General features: G+C 47.6%; 1 long non-coding RNA gene across 1 annotated transcript in view; it reads right to left on the bottom strand.

The window, feature by feature from the left end:
- Window positions 1–490: 490 nt before the first annotated feature.
- The window catches only part of LOC138265230 (uncharacterized), a 119,883-nt gene continuing 104,490 nt past the window's right edge, over window positions 491–15,883 (bottom strand). The window contains exon 3 of the long non-coding RNA XR_011199317.1: window positions 491–1,861. This is a non-coding gene — a long non-coding RNA (uncharacterized lncRNA). The remainder of the gene's footprint in view (window positions 1,862–15,883) is intronic.

Here is a 15,883-nt window from a genome sequence, read left to right as displayed (position 1 = left end):
ACCATGGTATTGTCAAGGCAATTTCTACCGGGCACATTATGGCACTTTCTGACAGGCACACCATGGTACTGTCTAACAGACACAACATGGTATTTTCTAACAAGCACACCATGGTACTTTCTATCGGATCCACCATAGCACTTTCTAACAGGTACACCAGGGAACTTTCTAACACGTACACCATGGTGCTTTCTGACGCCGCCCTTTTCATATTTCTGGCCCATGTGTCCTGAAAGAGAGTTGACAGGATCACCCTTTACCCTCTACGTAGCAGACATTTCTCAGATACAACGGCTGTGCCTGCTGGAGTATTGTCATCGTTCGCAGAAATCGTTGCTCATTGAGGTCAATGGACCTTTGGAACCAGTGAAGGGTGTGGTAGAAACAAACAACACATTTAATCTCAAACCAATTAATTTACACAGTATGACCCATGAGGCCGTACAAGGAAAACTCCAGTCGGAAATAAAGTTAAGGAGTTTATTACAAGCTCAAAGTCATATAAGCAATTCTCAAGATAAAGTTACAAAGATACAGTATCACCATGGTTCGACCAAGGCGACGAAACAGGGTTAGGTGAACTAATATTAAGAGAAAAAGACGTTCTATAAATTATACAAAACATCAATAAAAGAATCTGATGTACAGAAAACCAGCGTTGCTCAGTATTATCAATCATTAAATTGATAAAATCTTCTGAAAACAGATTTCTGGGAAATGGAAAACCCTACTGGTTAGCCGATCAGGGGATAACATATAGTGAGTGGAACACATGCGGGCAGAATACAAGAAGCATAAAACGGGCAAAAATAATTTGGAAAAGGAAAAGCTAGGACATCAGGTTACTAACTGGAATAGGCAAAAGATAAGTAAAAACGAAAAGCATAAAGATATCAGAAGTTTTGTTAAAAGTCTTCTCGGGCAAAGTCTCTAAATCTCAGCAGGGCATTTGAAAAGCACAAGGGTAGAGGGCAGTTGCAGCTGCTGCCTATTGGTGGGGGGAGTAGCGCGCGGAGCGGGGAGGCCGGGGAGAGCAGTAAAAAAATAAACTTTCCTGCCCCTCCATGATCTGCTGCGCCCGCTCTAGTCACCTCTCGTCTTCTTCCCTCCCCAACCAATCACGACGCTTCTTCTCATGAAGTTACACAGCATAAAAGAAGTGCCGCAATTGGTCTGAGCAGGAAGAAATGCCGCTCAGAGAGGGAGTGGGGCACTGTGCTTCTAAGTGCGCATGTCAGTTTGGCCGGCCTCGGTGACATGCTCACTTAGAAGCACACCCACCACTCCTCCTCCTCTTGTTGACGTGGAGGAGGCTCGCCCTACCCTACGGAAGTGGAAAAATAAAGGGATAATAAAATGCTTTTACTATCCCTTTATTTTACTGCTTTCATCAGTGGGGCAACTCTCCTCTGCCATAGCGGAGAGACCGGCGCTGGTAGAGAGGGCAATACCAGCAAGAGGCCAAAGGGTTCAGCAGGCAATGGTAAGGTAAAGAGATAGGTAGGTTCTTCTCCGGCCTCCAGGAGAAGCTCTCTGATTTCTGACCAAACTTCAATTGGGAACAACAAATTAAAGTTCATAGTCCGCGCTGATTCGTCAGCTTGTCATTCCACTTGACATTGTAGGGGTATCATCCAATAGAAATTGATCATGTGACTCCAACTTGAAACGTGGGCTATGGTTCCCAAGCCTTCCATGAGAAAGGAATCCATCTGTACTATTCCATGCAGGGTTGCAACGCACTTATGTTATAACAGTTCACCGTCCTAACTGTTCTCTCTTCAAGGACATATTCGCACGCCTGTCTAAGTGTAGAACAATAGTCATCTATGGCCAACCAAGCTTCTCATGGGAACAAAATCTGTAAAGAAATTAAACGTACATGAAATAACTAAACAATCTCTGCACAGTTATGGAGTAATCGCCTAATAGGCCTCACTTAGACTAATGCAAGCGAATTAAAGCAGCACATTAATACATTGAAATAAAACACATTTTAATATGCAGACTAAGATTTCAACATTAATGAATCTTCGTTAGTGTTTATATTACAGTAACTTTAAATGGAATAACTTTACAAATACATTGCCATTCGTATGGTGCAGAAGTACATTTCTCTAGATTTTTGCATATGAACTTTAAACATTTGTCATCCGATATCTAATATTGTTTCATGCAGACTATTAGTTTAGACTCTGAAATATAACATAATGATAGATGAGTTCATCAAGCATGTTTTTGACATCTTATACCACAGGGATTCAGTCACTTAGTTTTCTGTAAATGCACAGTAATGAGACTTCTCCGTGCATCATGCTACAGTCAAACTATTACTGCTGTGATTAACATAATCAGGGCAGCCTTCAGGGCGGTGCGAGTGGTGTGGCCGCACTGGGTGCTGACCTGGATTGGGGGGCGCTGTGTTTAGCAATAACTTAAACACTTGCATTTTAAAAGTTCCTTTTGCTTCCAGCCTTCAGAAAGCAATTAAAATGTCAAGATACCTCTTATGTTTAATGTTCGTGCTAGGGAGAGAGATGGGAATTTGGTCTATGGGCAGCTTTGACTCCCCATAAAGTAGCGTAGAGGGTTAATATGCCTGCTGCAAAGAACAGATCTACATTTTATGCGGATACCTGAGTGGATTAGTAAAGCCAGACTTTACAAGCGCTTTAAAACAAATCAATATATGTGAAAGGGGGCTATGGAGAGATGAGGGGCACATTTGACGGGTGGTAGTGAGGGAATCCGAGGAGATGGTCATGGGTTAGGGGGGAACCAGACAGACTGTGGCACGAGGCGCCACCAGCGCTAAAGCCGGCCCGGGACATAATTCATAAACTGTCACCTTTAGTTTATTACTGTGACATGAGGGGTAGCAACTGTGCTGTAGAACAAACTGTCCTTTTACTTTCCACAAACATCTATTGCAGTCCAAAACCGCTTCAAACGTATTGGTGTCAGGAGTTTTTTGTTTTCCCTTGCTGGTGCACGCTGGTCTTGCTATTAAACTCCTTCTGAAGTCGCCTTCTCATATTTCTGGCCCATGTGTCCTGAAAGGGAGTCGGCAGGGTCAGCCTCTACCCTCTACCTAGCAGACATCTCTCAGGTACGGCGGCTGGGCCTGGGGGGGGAGCTCCTCTCAGTTCAGCAGCCCAGACTGGTCCTTCATCGCTTTCAGTGACAAATGGCTGCTAAGGCCGCTCGCCCGATGATGCACTGTGCATGTCTGAAGCCCGCGGCACTCGCTGCAGCGTGTACTGTCTGTCCTTCTGTTCCCCTGGCCAAGGGACGTTCAGCACAAACTTTTCTGCCACACTTGCAAAATATGTTCAGTTAGCTCAGAAAGATGTCATTATGCAAATGTTCCTGCATACTGCGGTTCATAGCAGCCTGGGAGGGAAAAATTATTAATTTGCACTCAGCATAACTGTCCTGGAGTTGATCAATTGGAATGTTTTTTACATTTCATTTGCATTTTTCTGAAAATAATATATTTTCCATACACGTACAAAAAAATAAAAGACCAGAATAATCAAAATTGCAAACTGTGAATATACTAAAATGTAGCACATCACGGTAAGATATACGTGATTGGAATGTACGTCAGCTATGTTAGAGTTCACAAAATCCCTGGCCACGTGAGTAATTTCAGTAACATATGCCACAAGGGTGGGGGGCGCAGGTAAGCAGGGAAGTTGCGATAGGCCGAGTAGGTGAACACTCAGGGGAGGAGGAGAGAAAAGAAACAAGCATTTGCAAAGCCAGTAGGTCTGGCACTAGTGTGCCACCATGACAACACATGTAAACACTGACATTCGTAAATCCTGTTTGCATATATTGGGCGCACAAGCGGTATTTATCACATTAAAGATAGCCGTAATAGCTTTGCTGATGCTGCGAAAAAATTGCAAAACAAGGGTTGCTTTCTGCATAGGACGCATATAAGAGATAAAGGTGGTCATTACGACCCTGGCGGATTACGTCCGCCAGGGCCGCGGGACGCGGTGGCACCGCCGACAGGCCGGCGGTGCCCCGCGGGGCATTCTGACCGCGGCGGCTTAGCCACGGTCAGAGAAGGGAAACCGGCGGTCTCCCGCCGGTTTCCCGCTGCCCCCAAGGAATCCTCCAAGCCGGCGCAGCTTGCTGCGCCGGCTTGGGGATTCCGACTCCCCCTCCTGCCATCCAGTTCCTGGCGGTTCTCCCGCCGGGAACCGGATGGCGGGAGGGGGAGTCGCGGGGCCCCTGGGGGCCCCTGCAGTGCCCATGCCAACGGCATGGGCACTGCAGGGGCCCCCGTAAGAGGGCCCCAAAATGTATTTCACTGTCTGTCTTGCAGACAGTGAAATACGCGACGGGTGCAACAGCACCCGTCGCACCTTCCCACTCCGCTGGCTCTATTACGAGCCGGCATCCTCGTGGGAAGGGAGTTTTTCCCTGGGCTGGCGGGCGGTCTTTTGGAGACCGCCCGCCAGCCCAGGGAAAAACTCATAATACCCTCTGCGGTCTTCTGACCGCGGAGCGGTATTATGGAGGGCGGAATTCTGGCGGGCGGCCTCCGCCGCCCGCCGGAATCGTAATGAGGGCCAAAGTTTTGAATGTGACACACAGCTTGATGGTTGCGTGTACTTTTCCGATGTAAAATAGTCCCTCATGGATTCTCATAGAAGCACTTTCTGGATGGTGGAATGATACACCAAACAGCTAATACCATAAGGTGAGAGGGTGAAATGATAATCGTCTGGGCGGAGCCAGTGCCCATTCTATTTACATTTTACAGAACTGGTAACACTAAGTGGGCAATTGCCCAGGGCCCCCACCTACCCAGGCCCCCTGCAAAATGATTTTTCACTCACTCTTTGTCGATTTTTTTTTTTTTATCAGAACCTCTGTCTGCTTAACTCTGTCTTTGACTCTTTCTCTATCCAGTGAGATTTTAGGGATTTTTAGACCCCCGATATATATGTAATTCAATGTTCTTTGACATCATGCACACTTGCACTACTAGAAAATGGAACACAATTCAAAGTTGCTCCAAAGAAGGGGCCCAAAACACATCTGGCCACAGCCACAAAAATCCCTGAGATAATACTGATGTGATTGGAGCAGTTTTACAGCTTGCGCATTCCCTAATTTCATGAATGAGTAGGCCGTCTAATTATTATTCTTTCAGACAGGTATTTGGAGTTCCATTTATTCCATTGTAATTTCAGAGCTACAGGTACCAGAATGCAAAGAAAAAAAAATAACTCTCTGAGGTACTCAAACAGATAACAAGAGATTGTGAGGTTTCTGTTCTTACCTGTCTGGTGAGGAAGTTTGGGGACTTGCCAGACATGTGGAGCCAGAGCTGTATGGCCATAAGTGCCTGGTGTGGACATAGATGCTCTATATCTTTGTGAGATGACCAGGTCATCAATAAATTACCTGATTCTGCTAGTGTGGGTCAAACCAAAGTTGTGCTCCTTTATAGCATGGGGAACTACCGTCCCCCTACCCAGACCATGACACACTAACAGTTGGTCGCAGATAATGGAACAGTTATGGGGTACAGGCTTGTACCCCAGGGTGAGAAGGCTGGTTAATCTGTGTATTATTCTTGTCTAGAACCCCTCAGTGTTCCCAGTGTGAGATATGTGTTTGTATTATGACTAGGTTCACACAAAGGGTTGGGGAGCAACAGGCTGGGTGTGGTAACACTAACCCTGTGTGAAGTGATGTAGCAGGGTGTATGGGCCCTAACACAACGAAGAAAAAGGGGGACCTTGTCCCTCCCTTGCTCTTCCCTATCCATTACTATGTCTCTCCCCTCCTCTATCTCACTCATGGTTATTTCCTTCCTCTTTCTCTCACTTTTTCTCACTGCTATCCTCATTCATTCAGAGAGGATGGTGTGTAATCTGCCTGCCAGTACAGAGCAGTATCAGCCCCCCTCCTGCCTCAATCCTGGTACAAGTGCACTTTCTGCACCATCAGTAGCTCCATCCCTGCCTGGGTGTCTCTGTGTTACCCTCCTTTCTGCCCAGGCCATTGTAGTCAGGCTCTTTTGTGTTTGGTTTGATTCACAAAATACTTAATAGAAAAGGGAGACATTTTTTGCACACCCCACTAGTTTAGCTCAGTTTGGGCAAGGCGTGCCTTTGCCTGGAGAGAAGCATCATCTTTACAAAGGTTGTAGCCAATGGAAGGCCAAATAAAAACCCGAACAAACATATGCAGAGCCCCCACTACCTGTGGTCCTCTCTAGCAGACGTACATGAAAAGCTGTGAGTTGCCTCCACTAAGTATGAATGTCTACTATGGGACCAGGACTTTGAGAACATGAGATTTTAATTTGGAATAGTCCAAAATAATTTGAGCCACAGTTAATCCCACCGTGGTTGGTGCGCTACCACCAAGCCACCTAGTGTTTGTTAGAATATATTTGAAACCATTCCCCTCTGACTCTCTGCTGCAAGGTATTATAATCACTTCATATGTCTGGAAAAACTTCTGCTTTGGTTGTATTAGAATTGTCTTCTATACTCACGCCGGCTATCCTCGGCTCACAAAGCACAGGAAGACTCTCTCTATTGTTTCTAGGTTCTCAAAGGGGCCTTAACGGGATAAAGATTGGAAGACGTACCGCAGTCACGGGACCACCAAGGTCTTCAAGGCAGTCGTCTTTCCCATGAATGAAATGTAAGAGTACCTCCACCTACCTATGTTTTTAAAAACGTTCTTCTAATCTGGAAGGGGGTGGGGGGTGTCAGCATCTACAAAGATTCTGTTGTCTGGGTAAGGTGCATACCTAAATACCAGATGGATTTGAAGTTCACCCAAAATCCTACAGTTTCCCATCCTTGCTCTTCCAACCCCATCAGTCCTCTGCAACAGGTCCAATGTATTGGGATTCATTTTGAAGCTGAATTACTCCTGTATTCTTCCAGTACTGTGGTGAATGTGGTACTGGATTCATTGAGTCTGTGATGGACAGCAAAACATCATCGGCAACGAGTGAGATGTTGGGAGTGGTTCCTGAAAATTCTGCGCCTCAAATGCTCTTGGAAGTTCTTACTTGCTGTGCTAACAGTTCTGTAGCCATAGCAAAGAACAAAGGAGACATGACGCAGCTCTGCTGGGCGCCTCATTTTTCATTACTTTTCTTGATAAAATCCCATTAAGTGCTATGTTGGCTGTAGTGTTAGAATGCACCATGGCCTTGTGAGCCTAGTGTTCCCCATCTCAAATTTTAACATGAATTTCTGTAAGAATTCCCAACTCACCCTGTCAAATGTCTTTTCAATGTTAAGTGTCAACAGAGACAGTGGAATCCATCACTTATTTTCTTTTCTATGAGATGAATTCTTCACCATTCAAGTTTTAACTATATTTCAGTATTTTGTCCCACAGCATCATCCATGAGTAAGCCCTGGCTTATCGTCCTCACTACCTCCTGAGAGTCAAAGCTTGAAAAGGAGGTCCTGGGAATTGAATTAGCCATGAAATAGTACCTGGCTCTTAAGATTCCTAGAAGAGTCAGTACTTGTTACAAGGACTGCCTGTCTCTCTCGAGTTCCCTGTGCTCAGGAGAACTTGTCTGATATTACTGTTGGATCACAGCAGGAAAAGAGGACTTTCAGACATTATACATGGGGTTGAGAGTGGGAGGAAAGGCAGGAGAAGATGTTTGAGCATCACTATAAAAGCAATTGTGGGTGCTGTTAGGTCTCTTAAAATGTCTATTGGCTACTGGCAATTGTTCGGGCCACATTCCAGTCCATACTTTTTCAGCCTCTGTGCCTCTCTATTAGGAGACAATTCACATGAAATCCAACTTTGTTCCGTCTCCAACAGGAACAGTCCAGCTAAAACAGCCAGGCCAGATCCACTCTAGAGAGGAACACAAGCAACCCCAGACCAATGTAGGTCTACTTTGGCACATCTGTGATGTATAACTCGAGGCACAATGAGCACTGGCCCCACATCTGGGCATACCTGTCTGACTTAGGATGTCTATTGCAAACAAACAACAAGGAATGGAAGGAATACTTTAATTAACCTCAGCCACTGGTGATCACTTGGGCATCATTTCAGTCAGTTGTTTTTTGCCAATTGTGCCACTTTAAATAGAGATCACTGATACGCAAATCACCCTAAGTTTTGCTCAAGTGGAAGCAGTCCGGCCCAGACTACCGCAGAGGTGCCAGGAGGGTGGCACTTAACTAAAGGATATGTTTTTTATGCATTTCCATCTATTAGTTTGCCTCTTACATACTTTTTTTTATGGCAACAACCTAAGTATTGCATTGTTTATATGCTCCGACTTATCACTTTGAACCAGTATGTGCTTCTCGCCTAGACAGCACATGCATGCTCTGTCTCTTCAAGGCATTTTGTTTACAGTCAGTAGGCTTATAGCCTGTCCTTTGCTTTTCATTTGTTGTGTTCAATGTCACTTTTAAGTGCTTGCTTTTGGCGGTCAGTGCATGATAGGTTGCCCTCCTTTTCATCCTTTGAACCTTGCCACAAAGCATTGCCGAATTACTTGTGCTCTTCCACACTTTTGTTTGTGGGAGCTACATTTTGTTAGGGTCGATCCTGTGAGTGCATGTGCTAGCACATGCGTCTTGCATGCGAGACACTGTTGTGTTAAGTAAAGGGCTTGCAGCCCGCCTGCCGCTCACCGCTTGTTGGTTTGCGTGGCACTCGTCTTTACAGCCTCGTAATTCGTCAAGGCATGTTTGGCATCATTTCGATTCCTCTGTTTGGAGCAGGGACCAAGAACTGATTGACTCAACTTAATTAGTGCCCGTACGCTGCTCCCGAGGTGACCGGGGTACTATTTTGTTTTTTTTAACTTCCAGGCCCCACAAACAGAAGGAATGTGACTGTCAAAAACGTGTACAGCAGAACAAACAAAATTGCAAAGTTTTATTTTTTTTAAGCTAACTTTCTTTTATTTTGTTAAGTTGTTTTTCTCAGTTTCCACTTATGTTTTCTTTTGTTTTTTCTCCTGGGCGCTGTTTCAAAAGATGACAATTAACTTGTTCAAAATATGCGAGACCTATTGCATTGCAAATGCTTGTTTTGTTTTGTTTCTGCAACTGTTACTACGTGCAGCTTGGCTGCGTTCATTTACGCGGGGAGGGTGTGATGGTTTCCTTTTCTGTCACCCTGCATTTTAATTGTACCTTTATTTAGTGTTTCCTACTGCACCTCCATCATGTTCGTATTTCGTGTTGTTTGTTATTCTAGACTTGAAATAAAGGCAGCGTGGGCGGCTCGGGTACTAAAACGGACAGTTTTACAGCATGAGCCCTGCTTGTGGAGTTTCTTTTCAGGAATTTTTGGTTGAAAGTTAGCCAGTTTCCCTGAACAGAAAGGCTTGGGTTGTATGTTTTTCTTTGTTTCTGCAGCTGTTACTGAGTGTTTCACAGGGGAGCCCATGGCTTAGGCAGGTTCTTTTAAGGAACGTTTGGATGAAGTTGGCCTGCTTTGGATGAAGGCAAAGGCCCCTGATTGCATCTGTCATCTCTAATCCAGCTGTGAAGCGATTGTAAAATTGAGATTTATTTTTCATACAAACACACACAACATGAACGAGGGCCATGCTTTCCTTTTTTAAAGATACACGGAGATTAGGTGATTTGCTTTGAATCACAGGGTGTTGAGCTGACGCCGAGATTTCCTCTGCCGTTCATTCCATGTCGATACATGCTGACCTGGCAGGGGTGGCACGCTTAGGGCATTCTGTTTTTATTGTATATAGTCAGGGTGATCTGTGCAGTGATACTGTACCTGAGGCAGTTATTTGGGGCTCTTTATTGCAAGCAAAAGTACAGCGAGATGGGGCAATTATATGGGTCCTAGGGTGGGAGGAGGGCAGCAGAAAAAAATGCGGTGAACGCGGGGTGCCTGAGACGCGGGAATGAAGGGAGGGTCTTTAAAAAAGCAAGGCCAGCAAGGCCTGGGGCCAGAAAACAGCAGGCCAGCAAGTTCTAAAGGAAACCAGGGGGCAAGGGAGGCGCTCTGCCCTCTGTAGCCCATTCCAATCCACTGTAGTCCACTACAATGCATTTTAATCCACTCCAACTCACTTTAATCCAGTGTGCCCCACTCAGGTCAGTTGTAATCCAGTCCACTCCAATCCACTCCACTGTAATACACTCCAATCCACTGTTACCCTCTCCACTCTACTTCGCTGCAATCTACTATGCTCTAATTCACTTCCCTGTAATCCACTCCACTCCACTGTAATCCTCACCATGGTGGTCCACTGTATTTGAATGTAATTCACTCCTCTGTAAACCACCACATTGTAATCTAAAGTAACCTACTGTAATCCACCCAATCCACTCTGTTCTAATCCACTGCAATCCACTCCAATCCACTTCACTGTAATTCACTGTAATCCTCTGTAATTCACTCGACACCACTGTAATCCACTGCACTTCACTGTAATCCATTCCAATCCACTCCACTAGTCCCACTGTAATCCACCCCATTCTACTGTAATCCACTCCACTGTAATCCTCTCCTCTGTAATCCAATGTAACTCACTTCAATCAGTTATAATCCACTCCACTGCAATCCATTCCAGTACACTTCAATCCACTCCAATGTAATCCACCCCATTCTACTCCAGTGTAATCCGCTGTAGTCCACTCCACTGCAATTCACTCAACTGCACTGGAATCCACTCCACTTCACAGGAATCCACTCCACTCAATTGCACTCTAATCCACTCCACTCCACTGCACTCTACTCCACTTTATGACACTAACTTTTGACTATGCTGAACAGCAGCCACACTGGTGTACAACATGACTAAAACACATTGTTGAGGCAAATAGCTCTAGCACAGGAGAGATTTGACAATGCTTGTTTTACATACAACTGTGGTGTACATGCTTTATGCCACGACACAGTGGGCTGTAGAGAATGTTAATAGCCAACAGCATACTCTGTTATGGCCATAACCAGAACCCAATGTCCACTGCTGCACAGAGCGCCCCGGCTCTACAGCGGCCCTCCGCTCAGCAGCCCCTCCCTGGCCACTTCTCTGCCCCACAGTCCAGCTACTCGCCCACTTCCGCTTTGCGCTCCTCTAGGCCGTCAATCTGCTTCACCTTCTTATGGGCCCGCACTGTTCTCCCAGCACTGAACACCAGGCGGGTTCTCTAATAAACCTACCAGGCTGTTCATGTCTTGCCCACGCCGAGCCCCTTTGCAGCTCCTCTGATGTGGTCAACTTGCTGCTCGTTGTGATTTTTAAGGCTGGGTGCCTGAAGCCCCTCTGGTGGACCTGCCGGGCTACGCATGATACCTGCCCCAGAATAATAATGCTTATCAAAAGCTTCTGCAGCACCAGCACATAACCTTTTCAAAGCCTGACCTCCATCCTTACCACCGTAACATGCACTGTTGCAGTCACCACCATTATCACTACTACCAGCACAACCATCACCACAACAACACCCATCAACACCACCACCACAACCATCACTGCCCCCAACATTACTACCACCACCGGCATTACTACCACCACAACCACAGCCACCATCACAACAACCACCACAACAAAAAACACAACCACCACCACAACAACACCCATTACCACCACCACCACAACCATCACCGCAACCAACATTCATACCACCACCACTGACATTACTACCACCACAACCACAGCCACCATCACAACAACCACCACAACAAAAAACACAACCACTACCACAGCAACCACAACCTCCAACATTACTACGACCATCACCACTACCACCACAACTATCACCACCACCATTATTACCATCACCACAGCTACCAACATTGCTACCACCATCACCACAACCACCAGCACAACCACCAACATTACTACCACCACAACCACCACCCCAACCACTGACATTACTACTACCACCACAACAATCACCAAAACAACCACCAGCACCACAACTGACATTACTACCACCACAACCACTGACATTACCATCACCACCACGACCATCACCACCACCATTACTACCACCACCATCACTACCACCACCACAGACATTACTACCACCACAACCACAGCCACCACAACAGCCGCAACCACAACTTCCTACATTACTACCACCATCGCCACTACTGCCACCACCTCCACTGACATTACTACCACCATCACCACTGCCACCACCACAACCACCATTACTACCACCATCACCAACACAACCACCGACATTACTACCACCATCACCACTTCCACAACCACTGACATTACTACCACTGTCACCACTACTACTACTACCACCACTGACATTACTACCAACATCACCACCACAGCCACCAACATCAATACCACAATCACCCTTGGTACCACCACCACCACTGACATTACCTCCTCCATCACCACTACCACCTTAGTTATCATAAATACCAACACTCCTAAAAGGCTCAGCATCGATCATCACCCTAGTGTGTATGTACGAGACAAACAAACGTCAATTCCGTGTTAGTTGCTACACAGACTTTAGTGCCTCCCTCATCAGCGGCATGGTGAGTAGAGCCTAGGTCACTACACGAGTCTCCCTCTTTCAGGAGGTCCCACCGTGCCTGCTGCACCCATGGTGCTGGCCAACATCCCGCTGGGCCAAGTGCTCCATCCATAGTTCCAACCTGAAGCAAGTCATAAGGTTGAAGGTTCAGATTAGTGAAGAAGCTGTTTCATTGCTGCACCAGTGGTGAAGATGCACCCTGTTCTGCTACTGTTGGTGGGTGTTCTGTGAAGTTCCCACAACTGGGAACATCCGTAGACATACAGGCCCTCATTCTGACCCTGGCGGTCGGCGGAGAGACGGCGGTCGGACCGCGAACAGACCGGCGGTATTAAAAATGGCATTCTGACCGCGGCGGTCCCCGCCGCGACCGACCGCTACTTCTCCACTCCGACCGCCACGGCGGTCATGACCGCGGGGCTGGAGTTTGCGCACTCCGGCCCGGCGGTCGTCCCAAGACCGCCAAGGGTATTATGACCCTGCCTACCGCCGCGGTTTATTGCGGGCGGGAACCGCCGTGCGAACCATGGCGGTAAGCACTATCGGGGCCAGGGAATTCCTTCCCTGGCACTGATAGGGGTCTCCCCCACCCCCCACTACCCACCCGAGTCCTCCCCCCACACCCTCCACCCCCCTGCCACCCCCCAGAGGTGGTACGAACCCCCTCCCCACCCCCACCCCGACATGCACATACATGTACCCCGACATGCACACACCCCCAACATGCACATATACACACCCCCTACACACACATACACAACGGGGACACATACCCGCACACATACATGCCGACATGCGCACCTGCCGAACAGCACACATTACCCATAGACACAGCAGCACCCCCCGCCCGCATACACGCACTCACACACCCCCTCTACACACTCACACGCACACCCCCATGCACGCCCACATCACACAACACCCCCCCACCCCCTCCCCTCACGGACGATCAACTTACCTTGTGCGTTGGTCCTCCGGGAGGCGACGGGAGCCATAGGGACGTGACCGCCAACAGAAGACCGCCAACAGAAGACCGCCACACAGAAATGTGGGTCGTAATTCTGTGGGCGGTGTTCTGCTGGCGTGGCGGTGGAGGTTGACCAGTCTCCACTTTCCCGCCGACCGCCAGTGTGGCTGCTGGCGGTTTTCCGGCGGAACGCTCCCAGCGGTCAGAATGCGCACAGCGGCACACCGCCGCGGTCGGCGGTCTTCACCGCGGCGGTAACTCAGCGGTCTTGCGAAAAGACCGCCAAGGTCAGAATGAGGGCCACAGTCTGCACCCTGGGCTGGTGGAGATGCTGTGGAGTTCCCACAAAGGATATTACAGCATATGTAAAAATAGACAACTTGTTTTCTGCATGCACACTTGCCAACGGGGTCATAGCTCCATTGCGTGGTAGAGCCTTCTAGAAAAAGAACTCAAAGGAGTCATCAGCCATCGCCCATGGACTACTGTCCTGCATGCAACGTGACTCCCACCGCCCAAAGTGTGACTGAGTTCCTGCAGAAGTTGGCAGGGAGTGTGCATGCTGAGCCTTCAACAAGACAGTAGGGTACAGATCTTCAAAGCTGGAATGTTTGAATGTAGGTAGTAACACTAACCAGGTCATGGCACAGAGTGCCCTGTGGCCTACCCAGGAATGGACAAGCAGCAGCCACCAGGAGAGGGCTGCTGGGGAAAGGACCATTCTCCATTGAGGCTGGAAAAGAGGGAAGGTTGGATGGTCCCCTACCTGGACAGACAGAGAACGAGGAAGATTAAGGAGGGGATTCAGTTTGGATTCAGGCTACATTACCAAAGGTCGAGGAAAGGTCCTGTTTGGAAGCCACTAATACAAAACTTGAACTTCTCACCTTTGCGCGTAGTGCCCAAGAGGGGGTGGTAGGTTACTTTAGACTGGTACACCTCCCACCTCACCTGAAAGAGTCATCAATGAGCTATTACATCGACCAGAAGGAATAGTCTGTGCATTACTCCACCAGCGGCGCTGATGAGAAGATGCAGAGTAAGTGCTGTGATGGTAAAATGTGGCACAGGGTCAGCACTTCAGCTGCAGCCTGATGACTAGAAAGACTCTCATTTTATAGGCATCCAATTCAGGGGTACAATTTATGAGGTCAACTCTCTGTCTATGAGTTGTGACAAATCTTGGATGCAGTCTAAAACATTCATTGCCTTCCTAAAATGAGCAACTAGGAGACAGACGAGGCCGGAGTGTGGCCTGAAGTAACTCAATGCTTTCCTACTTGTAGACTAGACAGAGGAGAAGGGAGAGTACTGGAAGACAACTTAGAAAGAATGGAAGAGCTTGCGTTAGAAGCCATGAGTAAGACAAGAGGTGGGCTGAGACCGATGCAGCTGGTGCTAAATAAACAAATAAGTGCAGGATTTGTACAGCACAGCAAATTACTGTGAGGGTTTGAAGGTGCTGAATTGTAGGCATGGGGAGAATCAGGGCCTGATTTAGAGTTACAAAAGCAAACAAACACAAAGGATGGACGGATTTGTGGATTCGTTCCACATTCCATTAATCATCTCTTCTTTTTGCATTTTTCGCCCTAAGTGGGAAGGGTATGCCCAGACGTGGGTCCCGTGCTTCCCATGCCACTGGATTCAAGCTAGCCTGGCTGAGGAGGGGGTGATACCACGAAACCGGTCCCAGGATGCTTCTTTCTGGTCCAAGGAGGACCTGGCCTGGCAGGTTGGGATGGACTGTTCCCTTGGGGAACAGGGTCAAGACTGGTTTTCATTCGGCTGAGTACAAACTGGAATGACACGGCAAGCAAAAAAACAGATGGATTAAACCCAGATCTGTGACTGGGGTGAACATTTGGTTCGTTCCACATTCCGCACATCATCTGTTAATTTTGCTACTGATTTAGAGTTTGGTGGACGGGTTACATCATCACACACATGACGGATATCCCGTCCGCGGTATTGCGATTCCCATGGGATATAATGGGATCGTAAGTCGGCAGACGGGATATCCGTCACTTCAGTGACAGAGTAACCACATCCTGCCAAACTCTATATCAGGCCGTTAGTGATTTGCTCAGTATGAAGGATGTTGATCTGACGCCGACTCGAACCTGGTTCCCTCAGCCGTTACGCCAGACCCTCTCCCTGCTGAGGCATTTGGCCTTTGCATGCCCGATTGATGCACCAGGCAGGGCGTTCTGTTGACAGATGGTGCTGTCCACGAAGGGCATTATAAAACCCACCTCTCGGAGCGACAGAAGACACATAGGTGACATAGTGATGTCTATTGGAGAGTGGCATAACATGCCTTGGCAAAAGCATTTCGTTCACGTGGTCGAGGTTCCATGGAATGCTCTCATAGATGGCATTGGAAGGGGAGCGTTCG

The sequence above is a fragment of the Pleurodeles waltl genome, chromosome 11 (genome assembly GCF_031143425.1).
Source record: "Pleurodeles waltl isolate 20211129_DDA chromosome 11, aPleWal1.hap1.20221129, whole genome shotgun sequence".
NCBI classification, from domain to species: domain Eukaryota; kingdom Metazoa; phylum Chordata; class Amphibia; order Caudata; family Salamandridae; genus Pleurodeles; species Pleurodeles waltl.
This window is presented reverse-complemented; position numbering and strand designations above follow the sequence as displayed.